At 50.4% G+C, this 27,751-nt stretch overlaps 1 pseudogene; it reads right to left on the reverse strand.

Moving 5' to 3' along the window:
* Positions 1-4,267: 4,267 nt before the first annotated feature.
* LOC144098039 (uncharacterized) lies at positions 4,268-21,547 on the reverse strand (annotated as a pseudogene).
* Positions 21,548-27,751: the final 6,204 nt, after the last annotated feature.

A 27,751-nucleotide genomic window follows, 5' to 3' on the forward strand; every position in this document is an offset into this window, starting at 1 on the left:
CCTTGCAGGCATTATCAAGAGTATAAAAATCTGTTTCATGCATGTAATAAAGATCAGTTGGAAGTGAGCGCTCGTGTTGTGTGTCTTATTCTCGTCCTTGTTTTTTGCGCTTTTACGTTTAGCATGGCCAATTACAGCAAGCTAGAGGGCTTCAAGCACATCACCCATTCATTCATCCAGTAGCAGAAAGGAATCAGTAAAGCTGGTGACAGTGGGAGCCGAGCTTATTGCAGATAAATGGAATATAGCAGGCAACTTCAATAAATATGTTCATTCGGTATCCGCACGAAACACCAGCCAAAGGGACGCGCACGACGAAGCGCATTCTCGTGAAACTTCTATCGATACTTGCAGCTTTACTCAAAGCGGCGTGTTTCGGGAGCTGATACAGTTAGACGAAAAAAAAAGCTATTGATCCCGATGAAATACCTACATGCTTCTTGAAAAGGCATGCTGAATTGGATATCCTTCTACTAGGTAGTTATATTCCGAAAATCACTCGTAACTCATTCTCTGCAGCAAAACTGGCGCTCTGCAATTGTTACACCCGTATTTAAATGTGGAAATCGCACACTCATGAACTACTACTGGCCTGTGTCACTTACTTCAATCTGCTGTAAGGTTATGTAACATGTTATTGCGAAACATATCATTTTTTAGAAACAAAAGGACTACTTTCTGAATATCAGCATGGGTTCCGTCGAGGATTTCCAAAAGTGACACAGTTAATTGAGACAATACGTGACCTTTCTAAAGATTTAGATGACCGCGGACAGATTGATGTTATTTGTGCAGTTTTTGAAAAAGCCTTTGGTAACGTTCCTCGTAGAAAATTACTCATGAAACTGCAAAGGGCTGGCATTAAGGGGAATTTTTGGATGTATATTCTGGTGTGCCACAGGGTTCTGTGCTGGGGCCACTGCTATTTCTATTTCACATCACTGACGTAGTAGCTACTGTTGGAAATTCTGTTGAAGTAAAACTGTTTGCGGATGATTGCCTCATTTCTGCATGTGAGGAGATCAGATTAACATTAACAAAACACTGCAGGTCTTTTTCACTTTTGTGTGTGGGAAATGAAAATTAACTTCAATCTGACCATATTTTCGCATATAACTTACACCCGAAAAGAAATTTCTTTTCAGTATAATATTGCAGATCCCAATTTGCTTAATGTTAGTACGTTCAAGTATCTTGGGGTGCAATTTCTCACATTCTGAGTTGGCGCAATTATGTTGAAAATGTGTGCGGTAGCAAATTGAAAACTGCGTTTCCTAAGAAGAAAGTTGGGGAGAGCAACGAAAGAAGGCAAACATTTAGCATACAAATCTTTCGTACGGCATTCCCTAGAATATGCGTCTGTAATATGGGCTTGTCGGAGCTAAGGCGAGGAAGAACCAGCTCCGATAGCGTTGAGGTTCGAACTGTTTAATTGCGCTGCTCGCGCAGCAGCGGCCTTGCCCAACTTCCTCTTTCTTGTCCGGCGCCACTTGCCATGGCCGGCGAGCTGAGCGCGGCGCCAGGGGAGCTACAGGGCTCCCCCCGTACATCGAAGCCACAGGATTCGCCCAGCAGATGTGCTTGGAAGAAGCTGCGCACAATGGTGGCGCAGTCGAAGCGAGAGTGAGTGTACAGCCGACGGGCAGAGGAGTGGCAATGTAGGCTGGTTTGAGTCGGTAAGCAGCCACAACGTCTTCACGGCCGTTGACGTCTAACGCGAAGGTCTGCGCACGATGGAGGATGCGGAACGGTCCATCGTAGACCGGCATGAGGGGTGGACGGATCTGGTCGCGGCAGATGGAGGCATAGTGCAGGAGGCCAGGCCCTGGCTGACAAACGCGGAATGAGGGTGACGGACGGCAGGGATGGCAGGGGTAATGTGTCGAAATGTGTTGCGCAGGTCTCGGATGTAGTATAAGCGTCATGGATTAGCGGAGGGGAGGAAGATGAGAAGAATTCCCCGGGGAGACGCAGGGGAACACCGTAGGCTAGCTCAGCAAAAGAGCGGCCGAGGTCAGCCGTCAGGGCTGAACGAATGCCCAAGAGGACGAGGGCAAGGTGGCCGGACCAGCGTTCCCTTGGCTGATAAGTGGTAAGGACAGCCTTCAGTTGCCGATGCAGACATTCCACCATAACATTGTCCGAAGGATGGCAGGTGGTCGTAAGGATGTGGCGAGGGCAGTAAACGGGGCCGATTGAAACTGGCGGCCATGGTCGATGGTAACGACAGACGGGCAGCCGAAGCGAGAGACCCAGCCGGCCATGAATGCCGAAGCAACGGTCTCGGCCGTATTATCAGCAACGGGCAACGCCTCGGGCCAGCGGGTGAAACGACCCACACATGTGAGCTGATCAGAGGCCCCACGCGATAACGGGAGCGGTCCAACAATGCCTGTGTGCACGTCGGAAAACCGCGCGTCGGGCGGCCGAAAAGGAGAGGCAGGCGTAACGCTATGACCGTGAATTTTGACGCGCTGGCAGTGGAGGCAGGTTCGTGCCCAGGTCGGCATTTATGCTTGACCAAAGGAAACGAGATGTGACTAGCTTCTGCGTAGCACGAATACCAGGGTGGCTCAGGCGGTGCAGTTTTTGAAACATGGTGACAAGGCACAGGGGAGCATCAGAAACTGGATGCATGAGCAAAGTTGCGTCTGCGAGCGACTTCTTGGCAGCAGCAAATGCAGCGGCAGCGTCGTCAGTCCACTCGAGTGGCGCAGCAGAATTTTTTTTTCGTAGCCACAAGATCGGTCAGAGGCTGCAGGAAAGCGCAATTCGGGATAAAGCGGCGACAAAAGTTTAGGAGGCCCAAGAATTCTCTGAGCTTTTTCATTGAAATAGGGGCGAGAAAATCTTGAATGGCTTTCACTTTGCTGTGAGGGGAGAAACTAAGTGCATGGTTTGTTGGTTGGAAGCACAGGTGGGTCACCGCGGAGGGGGTAGGTCATGATGCCAAGGGCCGGAGGGCCGATAGGCTGACAACCTAAGCCTCTACTGACCAGATCACACCTCACATACTTTCTATGTCTGAAAAACCACGAAAAGCACTCGACGGCAAGTAGCTGCCCGGTCCGAAACAAACCATCAAAGTCGTGGAGGAGCCCGAGGTAGCTGAACCCGGGTTAGGTTTTCCTGTGTCCGGCGGTCGGAGCCCATTGCGTTTGTGGGTGGTCGGGTATCCCGTGAGCGGGGCCGCACCATTGGGCAATCAATCTCGACGCCCTCCCTGCCCTGGCCCGGCAGGCCAGTAATGAGTCGAGATAAATGAAGGATCAGAGTAAAATCTCGCTTTCCCCATCCCAATTCCCGTAACCCGTTTCTGCAACCCCTTCCGCTACGTCCCAGGGGAGTCTCCCCGGGCCCGCTCCCTCGGCTGTGGGTCGCTATGTAGCTTTTTACCCCCTCCTCATTTTTTCCCATTTCCCCACCTACGGGTGGTAAATTTATATCATTGCCTTCGGGCCTTTCACTTTATTTCTAATTGGGTTACGCGTACGTAGTGGTACAGGCAGGCGCTTATAATTTTTCATTCTTTTTAGGTTGCCCTAACTTAACGAGTGCCTAGAAACCTAATACCCTGTGGAGTGACAAGATGGCCTAGGGACTCTATTGAACCGACGCCAAGGAGGCACTTGTCCGTGTTGATGACGAGCCCATATTCATCAAGTCGATGGTAGAGGCCACGCAGATCACCTTCATGCTCAGAACGGGAACTTGCTACGAGGAGATCATCTATGTAAGCGAACATGAAGTCGAGGCCTCACGTAACCTCGTTGATATTTCGCTGTGTTCGGCGTTGCGCAAGCCTAAAGGCATCCGCACATATTCAAAGAGGCCGAACGGTGCGGTAATGGCGGTCTTCGGAATATCAGCGGGCTCCACAGGAATCTGATGATAAGCCTTCACTAAGTCAATTTTAGAGAAGTCGTGCACCCAGCCAGATTTGATGTTAACTCCTGTTTGTGAGGAAAAGGATAGCAGTCTGGTAAAATGTGAGCTTTGAGGGCGTGGTAATCTTCACATGGTCTCCAGTCGCCCGGATCATTCTTTAGCACCACGTGAAGTGGCGATGCCCAATTTCTGGAGGAAGGGCGTACTTTTCCGAGTTCCAGCAGTTGGAACTCACGGCGAGCGATAGCGAGGCGTTCTCCCGACAAGCGGCGAGGGCGAGCAAACACCGGAGGTCACGATGTGGTGAACGATCGCGTGCTTCACTGGGGACTCTCTTGTGTGCGGCTTTGTGAGGTTGGGAAAATCAGCCCGAACTTTCTCATCCGGCGAAACGTGGACGAGAGCGCGAAGCCACGTCGCCGCAATGGTGGAGAGTACAGCGTTGACGAAGAGGTGTATGCTGAGATCTATGAGGCGATGAGCTTGCATGTCGGCTGCTATAGCTCAGAGATGGGCATCCTCACCAGGGCGAACCCTCATGAGGGCGTCCTCGCCCTCACTTCATGAGGATTTCACTCGGTGTGGTGCGGGAGGATGGGTGGATGAAAATACGCGATGACGAGGGTGAGGGAGGAAAGACATGGTGAGGTGAGGGCGAAGGAGGGAGGACATGATGAGGTCAGGGAGGGCAGAATTCAATGTTTGAGGGTGAGGGTGGTGGCCCGAACCGTACTCCAGGTTAACGCTGTTGTCTGTGCCACGCGTTATAAATTCCCGTTATAAAGCGCTGCTTCTTAGGTCACGGGTAAGACGTAGTTTCTGCACTGTGGAAGTACACGAGGCGGACATGAAACGCGGTTGCAGTACACCTTCTCCGTCGCCGTGATGCACTACACCGCCGAAAGAAGCGCTCTTATAAGTCAAAAACCTTTTTTTTATTTGTGTAAAGTATTGTGTAAAGAAATTGGTGTGCAAATGTATTGCCTTGTGCATAGCTTGAGTTGTTTCATATGTGCTATTTTATGTTCAGACTTTTTTCTCTGTGTTAACGTGACTGTTTAGAAAAGAAATGTATTCATACAGAGTTACTTCACCTGCTGCCTGATCAGCCAACAATCAAAATGTGCTTAAGCAGATCAGAATGTGTGAATATGAACGCATACAGACGAATATTCGGTGAAACACCCTGTATAGTGCGCTAACAAGGGGCCACTGACCGGGCTGTGCGGGTTTCCGCCATTCCAACGGGAACCATGGTACCGCAGTCACCATTTGTATTATTAGCGCCGAGTCTGTCGGATGATCATAGTGCAGAGTAAAACATGTAGAAATTATACCTAGTAAGGTTCTTGAATTTAAAAGTTCTTTCTTTGCCGGAACGAAGTCCGATTTCAGCGCAGCTTTCACAGAATTGGCTGCTGCGCAAAAAATGCTTTTGCGAAATTCCACTTTCAAATCAAAGCCTGTTCGCGGCGTCGGTCTGGAATTTTTTTATTCATGCTGTGAGTAGTTCAGCAAAGTCATATCTTCTTTCTGTATTCTAATTTCTCTGGAACTGCGGTATGGGAAAGCGGTGCCTCATTGTAGTGGGCAAAGTTGACCACTGTAGTTTTGCCATGAAAATAAAGCAGCGCCCTAACCAGCTTGGTCTGAATCATCGCTCACTCCGTATTTCATTGTACGATGTCCTAAAAAAGAAAAAGTTGCACTGCTCTCCAAATAACATCATCTCTTGCTTTATTTCTGTCCCTGGTAAGACCTGTGACTGCGTAATCGCTCCGCTTATTTTATGAACCAAATTTCCAGCAGGCATGGTAGGGAACGGACACTCAGCGTTTGAGTAATGCGTAGACGTGCAACAAAAAATCGCGGGCGGTTTCGCTTGGGGTTAACCATGACTTATCGTGTGCTAGCACCGTTAGTCCTGTTTCGCATTGCTTATGCTGTTGCTCGACGTGAAGATGCTTACTTTGGTGTATATGTCATATCATGTAAGTTTGCCTGTTATTTAATGATTTGGGAATTTTGCTGCGGTAGAATTGGTCATTCTCTACATTCATATATACTGGGAGCCCTGATTCTGCTCAGGCGCAGAGATGCAGGGGTTAAGCTACGCGCCACTGTCCTGCGAATGCATTCGGGTGCTCCCATCATGGAGCTTGTGAGACCTATGTTACTCCAGGAATCTCTCGCGACTAATCATTAAATTGAACTACCATTGTCAGCAGTTTGCTCACAATCCGAAGGGCAGCTTTTGATGACGTCACAACGTAACTTGACCAGGGTGTCCCACGTCCTGGAACCAGGATTTGGACATAGATACAACCACTCTTCGGAGGTTTGGAAGCGCTAGAGCATTAAATGGCAGCCACAGGAATCGTTCACTCCAGATTAGGGGAGTTACTGATTACTATTATTCAGCCCAAAGAGTGAACCTTAGCAAGCCGTTTGGTTTTTAAGTGTGCTCAATAATGCTTTATTTTAAGCGACCGCATAAGAGCCTCAATGCAGCGGAAAGCCGGCATTGCACCGGGGGAAGACACTAAAGAAATAAAAAAACTTTAAAGCTGCGGGAGCGGGATCCGAACTCGCGGATGCAGTAAAAAAATCAGTTCCGCTGGCCGCTACATCAGACCACCGCGCCGTTGCCACGGCTTTTTTTAAGCATGATATTTATAAGATTGAAAGATTTTGTATTTACATTAACTAAATTATTTAGAAAGCTTTTAGGATATGCCACGAAACACATCGCAAAAAGAGAGCAACAGAGCAGAAGACGCGAGGTAAAGGCTGAGCGCATCACCAAGAAGGAGTGCAACTCCTGTTTTGAGTCGGTTGGTCCTTTCATACACTTCCCTCATTTGAACAATCAGTTGGGAGAAATACTAACACCTCCCTGTACGAACTGCCAAGCTATCCTCCTGTGCTTGCAATGTCGTCGTCTTCGTCACGGAGTCGCGTTCACGAGAGTTTTTTTTCTCAAGCGATGTTTATTGCCTCAGGGCATAAAGGTTGTGAAATGAGAGATGAGTAAGATGCTTAAATAAATGAAAAAGGTGGGCTGATCTAATGAAATCAAGTAGTGAACGATGATCTGGACCCTGCGTCCAGCCAATATAGGAACCCGGATTGTCCGGTGAGAGACCCACCGCCGCCAGGTGCCGAATTCTCGTAGGCTTCAGCGCCAGGCAAACCCACAGCAGGTGGTGGATATCCGCCTCACAGTCTCTGATCGTGCAGACTGGACACCCGGGGCGGGGATAAAAATCTTTGAAATGCGGTCACTTCCGTCTCACAGCTGGAGTTAGGGCAACCCCGACCCGTATCCTCCGAAGCGCAACCTCCTCTGCACGGGTAAGTCCACGGGGGAGGATTACCGCCCACGGAGGGATTAGATCACATGTGCGGCGCCGGAGGTGTTCCTTTCTTGCTAAAAAGAGGGTGGTGTTATCCAGATTGAGGATTCGAGGAAAAGACGAGGTTGGGGTCGAAAGGCGGGTCGCAGAATCTGCGCGGCTTTGTGCGCTCAGGAGGTCACGCGGGACCCACTCAATACGGATTTATCGCGGGATGCGTGCCGCTACTCCCGCTAGAAGATGGATGTCTTGGCAGATTTCTGGGGTGCGACTAACTCGTCGTGGTAGGCATGTGACTAGAAGGGCATCGGTGCGGATGACAATACGGGCCGTAGGTAGCATGGGAAAGGCGGCCACAGAGCAAAGTGCCTCTTGAACCGCAAGCACCTCCGCACAGAAGGAGGAAGGAGGTTCTGAGAGGCGAAACCTTGACGTTTTATTCAGGGCAGGCTTGCAAGGACAGTAAACTGCCGTTGTTGTTTCGCAGGCCTGGATGCTTGCGTCAACGTACATAACGATGGTGACATGTGGAAGATTGGCGCCTTGCTCTGCAATTCGGTGCGAAACAACAACGGCGCTCGGGTAGATGATGGCCGACGTAGATCAGTTGGTTTGTTGTCGCTTAGCTGCAAAAAACGCCAGGGAGGAAGAACTGGCGGGGGCGGCTGTAGAATGGAGTGCGATGAAGCATATGCCCTGACTCCTGACTGCACACGTTGTGTGTAAGGTTTGACCTTAGGCGGCGAGCATCGCGTTGTTGCTGCACCAGCTCATCTAGTCTATTCACCTGCGCATGTTCTTAAGGCGCCTCGATCGGGGTAATGCGGGGAAGGCAATTGATGACCTTCATTGCCTCTCGTTTAACAGCTTCTAGCCGATACCAATCAGTCCTCGTCAAATGCTGGAATTGGGCTTGGTAAACGAGGCGCGGTTGCACAACCGCCCGCACCAACTGTCGTGCAACGTGAGAGCGGGCTCCGCCTTTTTTAGGAGCAATGCGTCTAATCAGACCCAACGCCTGAATTGATTGCTTTTTAGCCCGAGAAAACCAAGCAGCGCCTGTTCCTGACTCGTGCATTGTTAAGCCCGACTTTTACGGTCGAGCTTTCTTGAATTACAGTTCCGGATAGATGGAGACGAATTGGTGTTGCAGCGATTTTACGCCGCCCCTAACAGTTGGCGACTGACACGTACGTAGTTTTGCTCACTGAAAGCTGCAGACCAAAGAAAACTCGACGTAATATATATGGTTGATTGTAGGCCTGCTGCTTGAGTGATGAGGTCGTTGTGATTGCTCCACACAGTTATGTCATCAGCCCATAATAAGAACTTAATTTCAGAGACATCGTGTACGCGCCAAGCAACGAGGATAAAATGAATATTAAATAATGTTGGCGATAACACCGATCCTGGGGAACGCCGCGAAGAGGCGCAAATGATCCGACGGCCTCACCACTGAGGCGTATGGCAAAGTGTCGGCCTTCAAGGAAGGATTTAAAAAATTGCGCACTATAACGGGGAAATGCAGAATGTCAAGCGATTCCAGGATGACAGCACGACTGATATTATCTTACGCCTTTTCAAAGTCCATGGCCAGTACAGCGCGTACATTGTGGCTGCGAGTTGAGGCCAGAACTGCTGACGCTAAGTCAGCCAGTCAATCTTCTTTACCTATCGAAGTACGAAAGCCAATTTAGGCAGAATTATAGAAACCATGGTGCTCAAGCCACCACGACAGTCGTCTGGCAAGCATTTTTTTGGCAAGCTTGCAAAATGTTGGCTTAAGCGATATAGGTAGGAAATTTCTGAGGTCTGTCGGCGGCTTCCCCGGCTTTGGTATGGGGATCACAATAGCCGATTTCCAGGTTTCTGGTATGAAGCCTTCTATCTATGTCTTCTTAATGGTGGCCAGGAGTTGAGGCAGTACAGCGTAACTTAAGTTTTTGTAAACCTCGTACGGAATGGTGTCCGGACTAGGCGCAGTTTTCCGACTGGCCTCGTTTATTGCTGCAAGCAACTCGGCCATTGAAAATGGGCTTGCAATTCCCTCGGCGTCGGCTGTGGATGGGAGATTATCGACATATGCTGGAATGGCAGCCAAGGGGGCTCCTATGACCCTTGGAGGCAACACATCATACTTGGGTAAAAACGTCCGCGCTGCCTCTCTGGCGAAATCATCCGCAGATAAGTAAGCTGCGAAGCATACTGTGGCCGCTTCGTCAGGACGAAGGGAACCATGCTCCATTGCACGAAACGTTCGCCAGAGAGCAGCATTCGATGACTTTGTCGAGAACTGTTCACACCACGCATGCCACGGCCGTCACGTTCATATCTGCGAGCCTTGGCAGTAAAGTAATTCAGCCTAGTCCGTCTCAGGAAGCTGCCATCTCCGCTTGTCGGCGAGCAGCCCACAGGTTAAGCAGACCCACATCCGGCGCCGGGCGATTCACGTCCGTCTAGGTCACAGTAGCAGCCTTATTCAGCGCAGTTTGTATGCAGTCCACAAGTCGTGTAGATGATTGCAGAGGGATATCTTCGACGGTGGCGCGAAACTTGTCCCAATTAACCACAGAACACCTACGGCATAATCAGCAGGTCTTTGATGGATGGAGACCGATGACGATAGGATGGTGGTCACTACCCCAGCAGTCTGGCTCCAGGTGCCACGAGGGAGTCCCGGGTCCTGACCTCCTCGTAAGGTCCGGAGCATATGTTCGACTTCGAGCATGGCGCACAGTCCGCGTTGCTTAATCTGTATGGTTGAGTAAAACAAACAGCGCATCCGCGAATGCGTCCCGCACACGCCTACCACGGGGGCTTGAAGTGGGGTACCCACAGTCCGGATGAGGCGCGTTAATGTCACCACCGACTAAAATAGGCCACCCTGGTTGTTGTTGTCGTCGAGTTAAGAACCAACCCAGATTAATGCGGAAGGGAGCTCCACCGGCGGGTCTTATATAGTATGACATGACCAAAACAGTTGCCTTCGGAAGCTTCACAGCCATTGCGACTACCTCTTGATATGAAGTGCACCAGTTTTTTAGAGAGAGGCGAACTTGAGGAAAACGCGCATCAACGTACACCGCCACCTTTCCCGGAGGGGCCACATTGTGCACACGACGGTCGTTCATTGAAGGAGACATGTACCCATTAAAGCCTGGAATGGACGGCAAGGCATTGATCTCCTGCAGGAGCAGGGCCCCACCTAGAGCTTGTTTATGCGAAGTCGAGATTTGAGCTCTCTCAGCTTTGTGGAGAGGCCTCTGCAGTTCCACAGGAGCACACCACAACAACGTGTACTCGCCATTTTCAATTAGGCGCCCAAGCGTTGTAGTAGAATTGATGTCAGGTTAGATAACTGGTTTACCATAAATCGGAGGAGGGATGTTGAGTTATCCTGCAGTGCTGCAGAAGACCTGGTAGAGTCTGCGAAAAACGCATGAGGGCAGGACGTAGTCAAAGGCGCTGCAGCGTTGATTGGCGTGGAGTGGTATTCTGCTGGTTGTCTACAGCGAGCAAGCAGTTCACGGCGCTGTCGTTGCTTAGAGACCTCGGCTAAAAGGCGTGCAATTTGGTCGTAAACTGCTGTCATGTCCTCACGCAGAGGTTCCAGTATGCTGTTCTTTTTTGTAGCATGAACGCGACCGTGACCCTTGCGCACTTTATCACTGTACGACTGTTGGGCCGGGGCTGCAGATGGATTGGGCTCAGAAATCTCCGGTCAGTCGTCGATCCCACTGGAGAGCTGCAAACCTGTTGGACGTCTGTCTCGGGGCTCTGTTTTCATTCGGAGGCACTTGCTTACGGATCCCACGCCGAACTTTCTCAGTTGCTTTCTGTTTTGTGGGGCTAGTTGGAGAGGTGATCTCGTGGTCGTCAGTCTTGCAAAGTCCGCACCAGTAAGACGGTGTGCCTTGTGGCCTAGCCTCACCTTTCGTTGTAAAAGGGCATGATCGGCACATGTGGCCATGTCTGAAACAGCTGTAGCAATAAACAGCACTCGGTTTGTAAGGGCGAGGCCAAAGAATACAGCTATAGTAGTAAAGTTGTTCTGCAACAGTTGATGGTTCCTCTAGTGTGACGATGCACAAACGCCCCTTTCCCATATAGCGCGCTTGGATGGCACGGTGGACTGGACCGTACAGCTCACGCTGGCGGTTCGTCTGGTCTTCGGCAACGTCGACGTTGTAAACAACACAGCGTTGCAGGTCCGAACCTTCTACTAGGTACACTTGGACCGGCACCGAGATCTCGCTTGTAATCGATATGCATTTGCGCGTTTGCAGATGCTCGACAGCAGCCAAAGTGGGGAGCCACACAGCGATGGTATTACATTTTGTTCTAGACGTGAAGGCACTAAATCCTTTGCTCTCACGACACTAGTCCAGGTTCGCCTGAAGAATCCTGTTCGGAATGTCTGTAGGCATTTGGTTTCCAGAGCTTCAATGGCCGCTTTATACGATACCAACCTCGATGTCGGCACAGCCACCTGGTTGGCATACGCTGGGCAGGAACGCTTGCCTTGGGAGCTGCAGTTGGCAGAAGACGAATCCTGTGCAGTTTCCCCTGGTGGGCGCTTTTGAGAACTGAGGGAAGCCGGTGGCACGGATGGAGGTGCACGGTTGAAGCCCCATCCACACTGCACGGTTGAAGCCCCATCCAGCAGTGGAGGCTGGGCAGCCATTGCCGAGTTCCGCCCAGAGGGCAGATCGCTCACGGGCTGAGGTGCATTTGGAGAAGGCGGGATGTGCGCTGCCACTGATGGACCCAGGAGCAGGAACGAGGAGCTGGGACCCAGGCTCAGTTGTCAAAAGAGGTTGCTGAAGCCGTCGTGACCGACGCCAGCGAAGCCACCTCTGGCAGCGCGTCACCGATGGCCCTAGGCCTAGCCTCAGAATCCAGTACAGCTGCCGGGATGACTGAATGAAGGACATTTGGTTACTGCCACCCAGTCAGACGGCGCATGAGCTTCGGGAGCTTCCTCAGATGGTGTGAAGTCCATTCTCTTGATATAAGGAACGTATTTACGCGGATGGCAAGATTTTTCACTGGAGCGATGTGCAGCCACCTTAGCAGGGACACTTCGTCTTGCTTGAAAGTTGTTGAAAGTTGTTGTTGAAAGTGCCAGTCTCTCAGCTATACTGCTACGCTACTAACTACTCTAGTGGCGCCATAGAGCGGCTAAACTGCATTTCCCGGCAGTTGGCAAGCGTTGAGCCATCTCGGGGCTAGATGCTTCGTCTTCTTCATCTCTCGTGCTGCCTACTGCCTTGCGCGTTTCAAAGTATTGCGCGTCTAATTAAAGCAAGTAAACCAGCCCTGCTTACGCCAACCGTTTCTCAGTGACATATTTGGTGGAGGTGCGGGTAACGGCCCATGTACGCTGACCTCGAGGACACCTTTGACGTCAGCTCTCAACGCGTGGCTACAACACCAGTCCACAAGGCGAGCCGCCGCCTGCGAGGCCTACAACCCGAGTTCGGCCAACTGACAGCGCCGGTAAGGGCCATGACATCCACCGCGGCTAGCCAGACAAGTCAGCACTCCGGGAATGCCCCGCCATTTGTCTTTTACGCACCTCGATCGCCGCCACCGTTCCACGGGGACAGGTTCGAGGACGTCGAAGACTGGTTGGCCAGCTTTGACCGAGTGGCGGGTTTCAATGAGTGGGACGGCGAGCGCAAGCTGCGCAACGTCTACTTTGCGCTGCAGGACTCGGCCAAAACGTGGTTTGAGAACCACGAAGCTTCCTTTACCACATGGGAAGCTTTTCGTCGAGAGCTGCTGGCGACATTTACCAGCCGCGAAAGAAAAGAGAAAGCTGAAATCGCCCAGCGCTCGAGATCATAGCAGCCGAACGAGGGCGTCGCGATGTTCATCGAGGACATGACGCGACTGTTCAATCGGGCCGACCCTACTATGCCCGAAGCCCAGAAGGTACGCCACTTAATGCGTGGCGTAAAAAAGCAGCTGTTTGCCGGACTGGTCCGTGACCCGCCACGAACAGTGTCCGACTTCACCAAGGAGGCAATGAGTATCGAGCGCTCTTTACAGGAACGGGGCGCCCACTACGGACGTCAGGCTACTGTAGCAGCTGCTTCCCAGTCCCAGTACACGCCTACGTCGCTGCCCGCCGAGGACCTTCGGGAGCTTGTAAGAAGCCTGGTGGGCGAGGAACTGGCGAAACTTCGCTTTGAAGCACCACAGGTCAGCGTCGCTGCCGTTACGAACGTGGTCCGCGAAGAAATCCGACGAGTTGTGCAGCCAGCCCAGCTCCACACCCGGCGCCCTCCGTTATGACGTACAGCGAGGCGCTACTAAGTCCCGGGCCAGCGATGCAAGCCTTTTCGCCCATTGCTCCTGTGCAATACCTGCAGGAGCCAATCGCAACAGCACCCTCCGTGCCGCAGGAGTTCAGGCCCCCCGTGAGCAAAGCGCACGTTTGGCGTACGCCAAACAATCGGCCGCTCTGTTGCCACTGCGGAGAGCCTGGCCACATCCTCCGCCACTGCCCCTACCGCAGGGTGGGTTTAAGGGGGTTTTCACCTGACGCACCTCGACCACGCTACGGTGAAAGACCACGGGATATCGAACAGTACTTGGCTGAAAATGTGCAATCTTCGACCTCGCAGCGACGCCAGTCCCGATCGCCATCCCCAAGGCGGTTCTCTTCGCCCGGCCGCCCGTCATCCTCTGGCCAGTTCAGAGGTACGTCCCCACGTCGGGAAAACTGAAGACGGCGTCCTCCGGGGGTAGGGCTGCCGCTACTGGACCGAGTCAAGAGCCTCCACCCGACGATTCGCCGCGACGCTCCGACCGACGACGACCTGACCCGACGACCTCGACGACGCGCTGCGACCGACTGGCCTCCGCCGAAATTCCTGTATCCGCCGACAACCACGACGTTACCGCACTCGTGGATACCGGCGCCGATTTTTCGGAAATGAGCAGACGGTTAGCCACGGTCTTGAGGAAGGTTCTGACCCCTTGGTCTGGGCCGCAGATCGGGACAGCTGGTGGCCACGTGGTAACTCCGATCGGTGTCTGCACTTCGCGAATCCAGATCCGCGGTGTTATTTTCCCTGGCTGCTTTGCTGTGTTACCCGAGTGCTCCAAAGACCTCATACTCGGTTTGGATTTCCTTCAATAGTACGGTGCCGTTATCAACCTACAGGAGCTAATCGTGTCGTTTTCCACCCAAGGTCCTGTCGACGACGATACCGAGCCACGCAGGGCTAAGTTATGCGTCTGTGACGACCACGTTTTGATCCCATCAAGATCCAGCATGTTTGTTACTGTAGAGTGCGATAACAGCACCAAAATTCGTGGCATTGCTGAAACCAACATGTCGCTGCTCCTTGGTCGGCAAGTCTGTGTTGCTCGAGGAATTGTTGAACTGGACAAGGGCCGAACCGAACTCTTGGTGACCAATTTTGATTGTGAACCTCAGTGTTTGCCTGGCAGAAGAGCTATTGCGTATTTCGAGGAACTCAGCGAATTCGTTGGACAGCACGCTTTGTCCGGAGCCCCGGCATCAGTGGAGAAACCGACCACTCCCATAAACAGTGACGGGAACCCAAACCTCCCAACTAACCAGGAAAGCTGCGTGGAAAGCGTTATCCAGTCTTTCTGCGACTGCTTTGCGTCGACCTCCAAGGTTAGGCAGACACCGCTCACAAAGCACCGAATTATAGTTGACGCCAACCAACGGCCGTTATGTCAGCCGCCCTACCGCATCTCTTCGAAGGAGCGCGATGCCATTCGCCGCCAAGTTCAAGAAATGCTCAAGGACGACGTGATACAGCCGTCGACGAGCCCGTGGGCGTCGCCTGTTGTTCTAGTGACAAAGAAAGATGAAACCCTACGGTTCTGCGTTGATTACAGACGTTTAAACAAAGTCACTAAAAACGATGTTTATCCTCTCACGCGTATTTATGACTCCCTGGACCAGCTGCGCCACGCCAAGTACTTTTCATCGCTATATTTACGAAGCGGCTATTGGCAAATCGAGGTGGACGAACGCGACCGGGAAAAGACCGCCTTTATTACACCGGACGGACTGTGCGAATTCTGGGTGCTCCCTTTCGGCCTCTGCTCGGCTCCTGCAACCTTCCAGAGGATGATGGACACCGTTCTTGCCGATCTCAAATGGCAGTCATGTCTCGTGTACTTGGATGACGCTGTCATCTTTTCTGACACGTTCGAAGAGCACCTGAGACGCCTGCGCGCTGTGTTCTAAGCAATTCGGTCAGCCGGCCTTTCCCTGAAGCCCGAAAAGTGTAACTTCGCTTTGGAAGAGTTGAAGTTTCTGGACCACATCGTGAGCGCTAAAGGGGTTAGCCCAGACCACGATAAGACTGCTGCCGTGGCTGGTTTTCCTGTGCCCACCGATAAGCGCAGTGTGCGCCGCTTTCTGGGTCTCTGCGCCTATTATCGGCGTTTTGTGCAGAACTTCTTCCAGATCGCTGAGCCCCTTACTCGACTCACGAAAGATTCCGAACCATTCTTCTGGGGCCTGGAGCAACAGCAAGCATTTGAAGACCTCCGCACTCGTCTCCAAAGTACGCCCATCCTTGGACACTTCGACGAGTCAGCCGACACTGAACTACACACAGACGCCAGCAACATCGGCCTCGGTGCGGTCCTTGTGCAGAGGCCGGATGGTCTCGAACGCGTAATCGCATACGCGAGCCGCACATTGTCACGATCTGAGGCGAACTATTCCACCACCGAAAAAGAATGCCTGGCCATTGTGTGGGCAGTAACAAAATTTCGCCCGTACCTATATGGCCGCCCTTTCAGGGTCGTCAGCGACCACCACTCGCTGTGTTGGCTGGCGAACCTCAAAGATCACTCGGGACGGCTTGCACGCTGGAGCCTTCGACTTCAGGAATTCAATGTCACCATCGTCTATAAGTCTCGTAGGAAGCACAGTGATGCGGACTGTTTGCCTCGTGCCCCTATCGAGAACAACCGAGCTGACCCCGAGGACGATTCTGTTTTTCTTGGTGCCATCTCCACGTCCATCCTCATTCAACACCAAAGGGACGACAGCGAACTACGGCCCCTCATTGAGTATCTAGAAGGAAGCGCTCAGTCTCTCCCGCGAATCTTTTCGCGCGGGCTGTCGTTCTGTTTACGTGACGGCGTCCTGTATAAGAAAAAGTACAGTCCAACAGAAGCTGTCTATCTACTCGCCGTGCCTGCGGCCCTTCGCGACGAAGTCCTGCAGGCGAGCCATGATGACCCATCTTCTGGTCACCTGGGTTTTTGTCGAACTTCGGCACGCATACGGCAAAAATACTACTGGCCAAGGGTTGCTGCAGTTGTGAAACGTTACGTAAGAACTTGCCGCGAGTGCCAGCGTCGCAAGACGCCGCCGACTAAGCCAGCCTATTGATCCGCATCAGGTTCTCTTCCACCAAGTTGGCATGGACATACTCGGCCCATTTCCGGAGTCCTCTCTGGGTAACCGCTACATTATGGTCGCCACCGACTACCTCAGCCGATACTGTGAGACTAAAGCTCTTCCCCGTGGTACTGCTGACGAAATTGCGAACTTTTTCATTCAAAACATTGTGCTTCGTCACGGTGCACCCACCATCGTTTTAACTGACAGGGGAACAGCGTTCACCTCGGCCCTTACGCAGGAGGTTATGCGCCTAAGCGGCACCAGTCACCGCAAAACAACCGCTTACCACCCTCAAACGAACGGCCTCACCGAACGGCTCAACAAGACGATCGCCGACATGATTTCTGTGTATGTCGACGCGGACCACCGAAACTGGGACGCCATACTCCCTTACGTCACCTTTGCATAATACTGCGGTCCAGGAAACGACACGCTTCACTCCATTTCGTTTAGTACATGGTCGCGAAGCCACAACCATGCTGGATGCAGTGCTGCTTCCAGCTAGCGCTACCCCCTCTGTTATGGGAGCTGCCCAATTTGTTCGTTACGCTGAGGCCGCCCGCCAACTCACTCGACAGCGCATCCGGCACCACCAAGTTCACGACGCTCAGCGATACAACCTCCGCCACCGAAATGTGCGTTACCTGCCCGGCGAACAAGTCTGGGTGTGGAGCCCAATCCGCATGAGGGGACGCTCTGAGAAGCTTCTATGCAGATACTTTGGCCCCTTCGAGGTGCTCCGCCAGCTCAGTCAAGTTACTTACGAAGTTCTCCCCCAAGGAACAGTTCGCTCTTCTAGACGGCCGACCTCCGAAGTTGTCCACGTCGCTCGGATGAAGCCGTACCACGCCCGCTAGCCCCGCGCGCGTGTCTACACCACACGCCAGACACGTGCGACTACTCTTGTGGTCCTGCCTGCAATTGCTACCACACCGAGTCGGTGTCTTCAAGAGAGGGGGAGCAATGCTACGCTACTAACTACTCTAGTGGTGCCATACAGCGGCTAAACCGCATTTCCTGGCAGTTGGCAAGCCTTGAGCCATCTCGGTGCTAGATGCTTCGTCTTCTTCATCTCTCGTGCTGCCTGCTGCCTTGCGCGTTCCAAAGTCTTGCGCGTCTAATTAAAGCAAGTAAACGAGCCCTGCTTACGCCAACCGTTTCTCAGTGACAATATTTTGATTATCTTCCATCCGTGCGCGTGAAAGCGTTATCAGACAATCATGTAGCATACCGCACGAAATGGCGGAAGATTAGAAGACCCAGTGCAATCGCAATGTCATAGGGCAATGGTAATTAAACAACCTACAAAATTTCCTTCTTCTGAGTCTGTTCTATGCTTAGCAGTTATTATAATTATCGTGGGAAACGCTACTGAATTGTTTTCTAAATACTCTTGGTGTACATTAGTTTTTGTACACAGACACAACGCGCTGACTGATTTTAGCAGTCCATTTTGGCACATTAGGCATGGCAGCAACTAACGAGGCAGCATGCTAAAAATTCTTTCGGCTTTGTTAGTCATGTTAGTGATTCCAAATATGCACATTGCTACAGGAATGACGATCGCTTTCTAGTGTTGTTGCCCTGCCCAGTGCGTATTCAGTTTCCTTTCTTGCGTGATTGCATTATCAAAATATCTGTTTTCTGCTGGCGGTGTTGAAACAAATTTTGGCACGATTGAAAAACAAATGCTGTCAGAATTGCTAGAAGGCCAGAGCTAGATGAATTCAACAATAGGGGGTCTGCAGGTGTTTTAAAACATAACTGAGAATAAACTTTTAGGTTTAGCTCAGCGAACTGATGGCACTGAGAAACAGTTGTCGTGCCTAAATGTCTTAGCCACGAAGGTAAAATTCTTGGAATCGGCAATATCGGAGCTTCAGGAGCAGCCTAGCACAGTTAAGAACCAGATAGAGGATATAGAGAATAGAAGCAGAAAAATATCCTGATCATTTACTGAATAAAACAACTTAGCGAGGAACTGGAAAAATAAGCAATTGGTGGTGTTTTTTTTTCTCGAACAAGGTTTAACAGTGAGTGGTGCCTAAACATACCAAAGGGTGGGTAAAAAGGAAATAAGGCGCGACCAGTCGTTTTGAAACCCCTTGGTTCAGTGAAGAAATTTGAATATTGCGATCGTGCTATTAACTCAAGAATACCAAAATCAGCTCAAGATATAAAAACCAAAAAGCTCAAAATTATTAGCTAAGGACTTTTCTAAAAGTGTCAGGGAAATACGAAAACAGCAGTGGAAAAGCTCTGAAGAAGAAGGGAAAGAGGGCGGCAAACTTTAAAGCAGATCTATGATAAGCTAAACAGTAGTAGCGTACTGTATGTTTGGGATGAAACAAAAACTCCTCACTTCAGGCTTAGAAAGAAATCAAACCGACTCCGGACTAAGAGATTTCAGGCCCTGAAAATAGCAAATGTTAATTTCAGGAGTGTCATAAACAAGACAACTGAGTTTGGAGGCTCTTCTGCTTATGAATGACCCTGAAATAGCGGCTATGACAGAAACTTGGATTTATAATAGCGTTTTACTGTGAGTTCTTCACCACTGAAACAATATTTTTGCACGAATGTTAAACCTGATAATCGTATTGTACTGTCAGGGTATTTTAATTTGCCTCAAGTAGACTGGACAACAAATTTTGCAGTTAAAAAACACGAGCCCCAAGGTGAGGCTATGTTGGACATTGTTTTTTCCTTCGGCTTAGTGCAAACTGTAGAAGAAAATACCATACCTCAGGCCAATTCTCAATCAATGCTCGACCTATTTTTTGTTAGCGGATCAATTACTGCCAAAGCAAAACGCCGGATATTAGATGAATATCAGACCGCGAATCTGTACTGCTCATTACTGCAGACGACGCTTTAGATAAGAAACCTTAATCCTATCGAAATTTTCCTCGAGCTTTTCTCGAGGTACGTTATAAGTATCTCAGACACTTGATCACTAATGACCTCACTTGGACTTAGCACATTGACTACATAATGGCTAAAGTTAATCGCAAGTTGTTCTTTCTGAGGAGAGCTTTGAGACTTTCTACTTCTTCTGTCCGACTGCTCTTATACAAAAATGTAATTCTGCCGATAGTAGGCTATGCATGCGTTATAAGGAGCACTTTAACTAATACTTACACTAATAACATATAAATGGTGCAACGAAAAGCAGCACGCTTCATTTATAATATATTTGGAAGCACGTCAGTGACAGAACTCTTAACTAAAGCGGAATTTCCCCCATTAACGCAAAGAAAGCCTGTGTCACGACTAAAATTCCTCTTTCGGTTCATTACCGGCCACTAGAAGGCAGATCTCACGAGAATAATATGTTTTCCATCTGGTTGCGCCACTAGGCAAAGACGTACCCGCACAGTAAAGCCATTTACCACGCGTATAATAACCGCTCTAAGTATTCTTTCTGTCCAAGAACAGTAATTGAACGGAATCTCCTAACCAATGACCGTGTGTCAAAATCTCCTACTTCAACATTTCTCTCCAGTATAGTTTAAAAATCTGTTTTGTATTGTTATTTCTCAAAATTTTCAAGCTACAAAGTAGAAACTTTGCTTTTGTGATCATTGCCTGTGTTATTACGTTGTGTTTACTTATCAGTACACCACCCTGCTCTAATCCCCAGTGGGGATTGCAATTTAAGCAAAATGAATAGAGATAACAAAATGTTATAAGTGAAGGGCACATGTATGCATGGGTGCGCGCCAAAAGTAAAGGCAGAGTGATATTTAAGGGCCCATATAGTAACTGTCTCCGTTTTTGTCTCACGTATTAGTTCAAACAGCTCACACAGACGCACACACACAACAGTATAAGCATCTAGCCCCTCGTTCCATAGAGCCTTGAGGGCTTGTCTTGTATATTTATTACCCAGTAACGTCGCCAGAAGTTGCCGACGAGAAAATGTAACTCGAATTTTAAAATAACGGTTAGTGAGGGTGAGGGAGGGCTGACGATGTGTGGATGAGGGCGAGGGAGTGCCAGCAAATTTTTCGAAGTTAGGGTTAGGGTGATGGAGGGCCATGGATTCAAAAGTGAGGGTGAGGGAGGAAAAGTAAAAATGAGGGCATTTGACGACCTCTGGATAGGTTGAAGTAACTGAAGACATCCGCGCCTAGAACAGCTTGCGAGAAGTTAGCGATAATGAAAATACAGAGAAACGTGCGGCGCAATCACAGGCTAAGCTTCAGGGACCGTTGGCCGTACGTGCGAAGGGGAGAGCTGTTGATCGCTTGGAGAGGGCAGGTCTGTTCGTTGCGACGCCATTCTGCCCAAGAGGCCGCTATGACGCTGACATATGCTCCTGTGCCGACCATGAAACGGGTGCCAGTAATCTTTTCCGAGACGTAAAAGAGGCGGCATGTCCGTCCACCTGCACCACTTCAAGCCATCAACGGCCGGTCGCAGCGTTTCCCAACCAGGAACACGGGTGAGTGCACTCCCGTGCAGAGCTGCCGACAGTACGATAGTACCAGTAGACAGCCGAGGGCGAGGTGGCTGGCCGCGCGTCGGATGGTTGGGACTCCGGGGAGCGCGAAGGTGCCGAGGAGCGTCGGCGTGGCCTGAACCTCGGCGGAGAACGGCGCGGCAAAGGCGTGAGGACATCGAGCCGCCTGGCAAGAGCATCGAGTCGGCTTACTATGCTCGCCAGCTGGGAGTCGGCGGGAGTACTTGGAGGCGGAGTGGTCACAGAGCTGACGCTGTGGTGCCGTGAGTAGTCCGCAACATGGTCAGCGAGTTCGGCGAGCTTGTCCAATGAGACATGACCCGCAGCTGCGAGGATGGAGACCATGTGTTGGGGAAGACGCTGGAGAAACAGCTCACGTAGAAGGGTGTCATCGTGAGCAGTGGAGAATCCAAGGAGCTGGTGCATGCGACGGAGGAGCTGCGAAGGGCGGCTGTCACCAAGCTCTGTAGCGCTGCGGAGCTGCTGGAGTTTAGTGCGCTCGGACGTGGACTTGCTGTCCACGAGAGCCGCCTTCAACGGGTCGAATGGTCGAGCCGTGCCCGGCGAGCTGATCGCGTCCACTAACTCCTCAGCGACGTCAGGAGGCAGGGTGGACACGAGGGGGAGGAACTTGGTCTCCTGGTTGGTGATACGTCAAAGCTGGAAATGCGCCTCAACCAGGAGGAGCCAGGTGCGGGGGCTGTTTGGCCAAAATGGTGGTAGGCATACTGGCTGGAACACGGCCACCGAAACACCGAGAGGCTGAGAGTACCAGGGCGTGTCGCCGCTGGTAGGAACGGCCGAAGTGCCAGTGGAATCCATGGAGGAATATGGGGTTGCATGTTCGAAGCCGGGGCGCCAAATCTGTCGGAGCTAAGGCGAAGAAGAACTTGCTCCGACAGCGTTAAGGTTCGAACTGTTTATTTGCGCTTCTCGCGCAGCAGCGGCCTAGCCCAACTTCCTCTGTCTTGTCCGGAGCCGCGTTCCATGACCTGCGAGCTGAGCGCGGCGCGAGGGGCGCTACAGGTTCGTTACCAGAAGATTCTTTCAACCGAAATAGAGAAGGTTCAAAGACGTGCGTTGAGATTTATTTGTTCAAAATATAGAGAAACAGATTCGGAAATAGACATGGTTAGCTCGTGCAGTCTGGATACATTAGAAAGATTACGTAAAAAGCAGAGACTAAAAATACTGTACCAAATCATTCACGGTGAAATTAACATTAATAAAGATATCTGCAGCCCCTACGTATATTGAGCTCAGGGCCGGATTAAGAAAAATGGGGGCCCTGGGCTAATGAGCATGCAGGCCCCTTTCCCTATACTGACCCCCCCCTCTTCCCCTGTCGCCTGCTATGCTACTGGAAATATGCCATGCTTCATTTTAATTGCGCCCCATTAAAAAGACCAAAGTGCGATCAACGGGATTATTATTGTTATTATTATTACTCGGAAAACAACAAAACTTGCATGGAAGCCATGCTGTTGTAAACACCAACACATGTGTTCACCTTGTGATTAGTCTGCATTCTGTTTCCAGCATAAGGCAGGCTGTAAGGAAAACTTTAGTGCACTCAAGACGAACAAGAACGTAGAAAAGACAACACTGCTCCGATATCGACCCTTCTGTAGCTAGGCTTTGTTTGCATCACTAAGTTTAATCCCGTGAAAAGACACATGGTTGTATCCAAAGCATTCTTTATTAAAATTCAAGCACCAGAAGGCAGTAATCGTTTTACACGTTACTCTAAGTATTGTATATATCCAATAGATATATACAATGCTTAAGGCAAGGACGACACCAACTAAGCGTCGCACTATCAAAAACAACAAAAATACAGTTTTATAAGCATGCTAAATATCACAAGAACAAACAAGAGACGAACAACGAAGATTTTTATATCTTTAATTACACTGCTCAGCGTTTCATTTGCAACGCGGAGGCTGGGAGTCGACACAATGAACTTTTTTTAAGTATTCACGTATAGCGCACACTCCTCTTTTAAAATGGCATCTTTCGCGCGTTCGCTTTGGCGAAATCAGATATAGTCTGTTCGAAGGATAGGTCGCGGAGGAGGTCACTTTCAATGGACATGATAGCAAGCAAGTTCACCTTGTCTTCAAGGAGGCTCGAAAAAGGCAATTTTTTATCAGCGACGACTTGAAACTGATCGTTCGGTCTCACAGTTTGTCACGGGTATGCTTCAGTACATTCGCAAAGATATAGAAAAGTTCGGAAACACATCAATGAGCTTTGATTGGTACATTGATTGGTACTTATAGCGTGCGTGCTCTCTTCGAAGGTATCAAAGAGAGGTCCAAAGAATTAACAAAGCCTTCTAGAGAGCTCCGCAGGTCTACAGCAGTTGAAATGTCTAGGCCTGGTTTCTGAAGTGCTACGCTCGTTTTGTCAAAGCGCTCCAAGATTTCACTTCACAAAACTGCCATGAATGCAGTCTCTAGTTTTTTTTCATTTTCTTCAAGAGAGAGTGCGCTTCGTAACTAGTGTCACCGTTTTCTTCCTCGTAATTTGATATAGCTCCAAGGCAACACAGGACTACACTGAAGTTTTTCAGAATGGCCTTACATGATTCAGTGTGTCTTGACCACCCGGTCTCAGAGAGACTTTTCAAAACAAGCTGCTGGCCAGTTCCGTCCATGCTGTCCAAAATATACCTCCATCGCTTAGCTGAGGCAGCAAAGAACACATACAGTCTCTGAATTACAGTGAAAAATTTGACTGCCTCAAGGACACTGTCAATGCTACACGCCCCAACTAAGTTCATGAATGACCAGCACACGGGACGTAGACTGCCAATTCGTTCAGGTGATTGATTTGAGCTTGCAGTCCTTTGTATTTTCGTGACATATTATTCGCATCACCATAAGGTTGGCCCATACAATCATCAATTGAGATGCCATTGGTCGTCAAGAGGGACATCACGGTATCGAAAAGATACAAGCCGGTATGCGATTCGATTGGAACAAATCCAAGAAAGCGTTCGTACACTTTCTCATTTAAATAGTATCGTAAAACAACTGACGGCTGATCAACGCGAGTAAGGTCTGGAGTCGAATCAACAATTAAAGGGAAGTATTTCGCGCGTTTCTTTTCATCAACGAGACGTTCCTTGATAGCCTTTGCCATATGCTCGATAAATTCATCACAAATGGTTTTAGACGGATACGATGGGTGACCTTTTCTTTGTTCCCGTAGCGTTTGATGGGCCTCTATAGAAAAGGATCAAGCTTGGCCATAGTCTCAAGCGCTCCCATATAATTGCAATTTCTCGGTGAGCCAAAAATCTCCTCACTGCCCCTAAACAACGCTGGGTTGCACTCAGCTAGAAGCTTAACTACAGCGACTACGCGTTTCAACACCTCTGTCCAGTAAGCTGTCTCAGCGACAAGATGCTTAACCAGCTCCATGTCAATTGTGCTTCTCGAGTTAGAGCGGGCGAGCCATATTGCCACGCAGTTCCGGTACTGGACGCTATTTTCATGTGCGCAAAGCTTTTCTTCTGCTCTTTTCCAGTCATAAAAGCCGTGCGTGGTGGGTGAAAGCACTGCGGTTACTTCAAATCGAAAATAGTTTGCACATGAAACAGTAAATGGAGCCTTTGGACTCCGAGTAAATTAACCAGTGTTGCTCGTACGACTCCACAATAACAGCCTTTCGCACGAAAAGATTAGGTGACATATAGCGCTTCTGAGTTTTGCATTGCCTTTTGGAAGACATAAAAATTTTCTGCCTGATCTTTAAAATACAATGGCCCTTTCTCAATGCATACACTCCGAAAGCTGTCAGTAATAACGTCCGGCCACTGAGCGGGGTCACATCGCAGAATCTCGCAACCCACTTCTTGCCGCGGGGGTGTCTGTACTTCTCTGTTGGCGCAATGAGATGCCGTCTCGTTCGTCCTCTCGAGGCGCACTTTGTGGGTGGGAACATGAGTACTTGAAGCGAAACTAACAGGAAACAGGTGAGTCGGTTCTTGGAGTGTTGTTTCCTCGCGCTCGTCAGTAGGAGGAGGCTCACCGGGGAGGTTTGGCACCTGTTGATCAGCAGCAGTAGAAATCGGGCGTGGCGGACCGGACACCTAGAGCTCTGTGGCAGGGGCCCGGCCGAGTAGCATACGCCTTGCTGACTCATGAACAGGACACGGCCCGGTTAGCGTCGGTTGCTCAGAAATATGGACGACCGAGGTTGGCATCGTTTTCTCGGCATCCAGACAACTAAGATGATTCAAACCTTGCTTCATGCCAGGAAACCGTGGTGATGAAGCTGGCAAGTCCTCCACAGAAGCACAGTCAGTACTAATGGGAGTTTGACACGGACTCTAGGTAGAGTGATCATAGTGCTCCGCGCAAGCGTCATTCAGTAGGTACTTTGGCATCTTTGGTGGCTTCTTTTCACGCTTTTCTCTTTCTAACTTCGCCTTTCGTTTAGACTCACGACTTTGATGCTTCTGACAGAGCATTTTCGCATGAATTGATGCTAATTGCTCACCGCACCGGGCACTTCTTCATTCCGACGCGACCGCAGGTGTCCAACTGTGGCCGTCCCGATGACTGGCGCATGCTGCCTGGATGGTCCGTGGCTGGCCAAGAGTGCTGCGTCCGCCAGGAGCTCCTCAGCGGGCGGGCTTATGGAAGCTTAACCTGCGGCTCGGGGCTGAATCGCAGCCCGCGATTAAATTTCTTTCATAGATGCGCGCCGCGTCTGTCTGTTACTAGCGCTAAAGCAGGCGTTCACATACGCATAGAGTTCCTTGTACAAATTCCCTCCTTCTCCGTAAAAACTCCCTCCTTCTTCCGTTCCGGTCTCGTTTTTCTATTGGCTAGGAGCAATCGTCTGTGCTTGCAGGCTCTCGATTTTTCTTTCGCCCCGTCGACGACAAGTGTGAGAACGAAGTGGATAGGGCGACTCCTAACGCGGGCGAAGTTGCGCGTCCTCCGTCGCCTCTCAGTCATCTTTTTCTACTTCTTTCTGGAAAGTTCGGCGACCAGTGTGACCTACTTTGTGCGTCGAGCGCGCGCGACGGTGCGCAGCCACTAGGCAGGAATGGGCCCTGGAGACCGGCCTTTGTGTCCAGCTCTCCAACTTCCCCCTTCACTCTTCCACAACCCTGGCCCGAACAGTGAATATTCCATGCCCCACGGCACGCGGACCAAAGCACGTGTGAAGTCTTCTTTCCTTTCCTGCCTAGACTCTGCCATCAGACTCATCATCATCTTCTGTCGGACTTATCCTTCCCCACCCAAATTACCATCATGGTAAAGAAAAGTCGAATGGTGTCACTGTTGGGTGCTGCAGCACATCCTTTCTATGAGGACAGCGGCGGAACTCTCTGAGAGGTGGAGGGTGGCATGGTGGTGACGAGGGGCAAGGGAGATTTAGATCATCATCCCACATTACATGTTTTAAGTGTTTCCCCCCTTGCCCCTCCTCTCAAGACAGCACTGGACAGACGGACTGACAGGAAACCACGAAAACTCTTCCAAGCAAACGCACCTCGCTTCGTAAGAAAGAGGGCCCCGCCGGGGTAGCGGGGGATTGCTGTTTTTGCAGCTCGACAAGCTCTCCCCAAATGACCAGGCTAAACGCATGCTGCTGCATTAGGCGGGGGCCCCTTCTGCTCGTTCTCGTTTTCTCGCTTCATACATGTTGCTCGAAGTTCCGCTGCCCATGGTTCCATATACTAAGCAGGTTAGAATAAATGGGCCCCCTTCTCCTACTGTCTGAGGTGAGGCCCTAGGCTGCAGCCCCCTTAGCCTCCCCCCCCCTTAATCCATCGCTGATTAAGCTAACATCTTAACCACCATAAAGGGATTCAGCCATAGTTTACTCGAACTAACGTCTTTCGCTGCTCATTCTTTCCGGATGCTTTTGAGCACTGGAATAAACTGCCCGTTCATGTTGCTGAGTCTGCAAATGTAGCGGCATTCGTGAATGAACTTGGTGACTCTGTCTAGGCATGGTATTCCTGTGGATATGCGCGTAACTGACGGTCAAATATTTCTGTTTGTATAGCAGGTGGCTGTACGGCGGTGTGAATTGTTGCGTTTTTCTGCTCACTTATTGTACGATCGAAGCTTGTTCATTCTTGTGTATATATGCATTTTTGCTTCTTCTTCATTTTTGCTCCCCATAGTTACCTTCAAATGAGGGTAGACAGTATTCATTATTTATTAAAGTAAAAATATAAATAAATAAGATGAACAGGAACGCCCCCCCCCCCTTTCCGTATAGTACAATTGCCCATTATTATTGACGTTGCGGTATTTTATTAATCAGAGAACCGGGAAATGCCTTTTTCTAGACGCTGCGAACAGGCACGATCAAAATTTTTCACTTGCAGGTCATCACACATCAAGACATTGTCATGCACAAAAGTGTCCACTACGACCAGGCTCCATATGACCAGGCGTACGGCCAGTACGGCTTCGACCCGGCCGCTTGTCAGCGGGCGTACGATCAGTACCGCAATGTCCCTTCAGTGTATCCTAATCCTTACGGCCAGTATGTCTACGACCCTGCAGTGTACAATCAAGGCACCGATGGACAGATCCAGTATGGACAGACGCCGCGTGCTCTGGCGCCGCTCCAACAGCCGCCCCAGGTCGTCCC

This window comes from Amblyomma americanum, chromosome 7 (assembly GCF_052857255.1).
Source record: "Amblyomma americanum isolate KBUSLIRL-KWMA chromosome 7, ASM5285725v1, whole genome shotgun sequence".
NCBI lineage: Eukaryota > Metazoa > Arthropoda > Arachnida > Ixodida > Ixodidae > Amblyomma > Amblyomma americanum.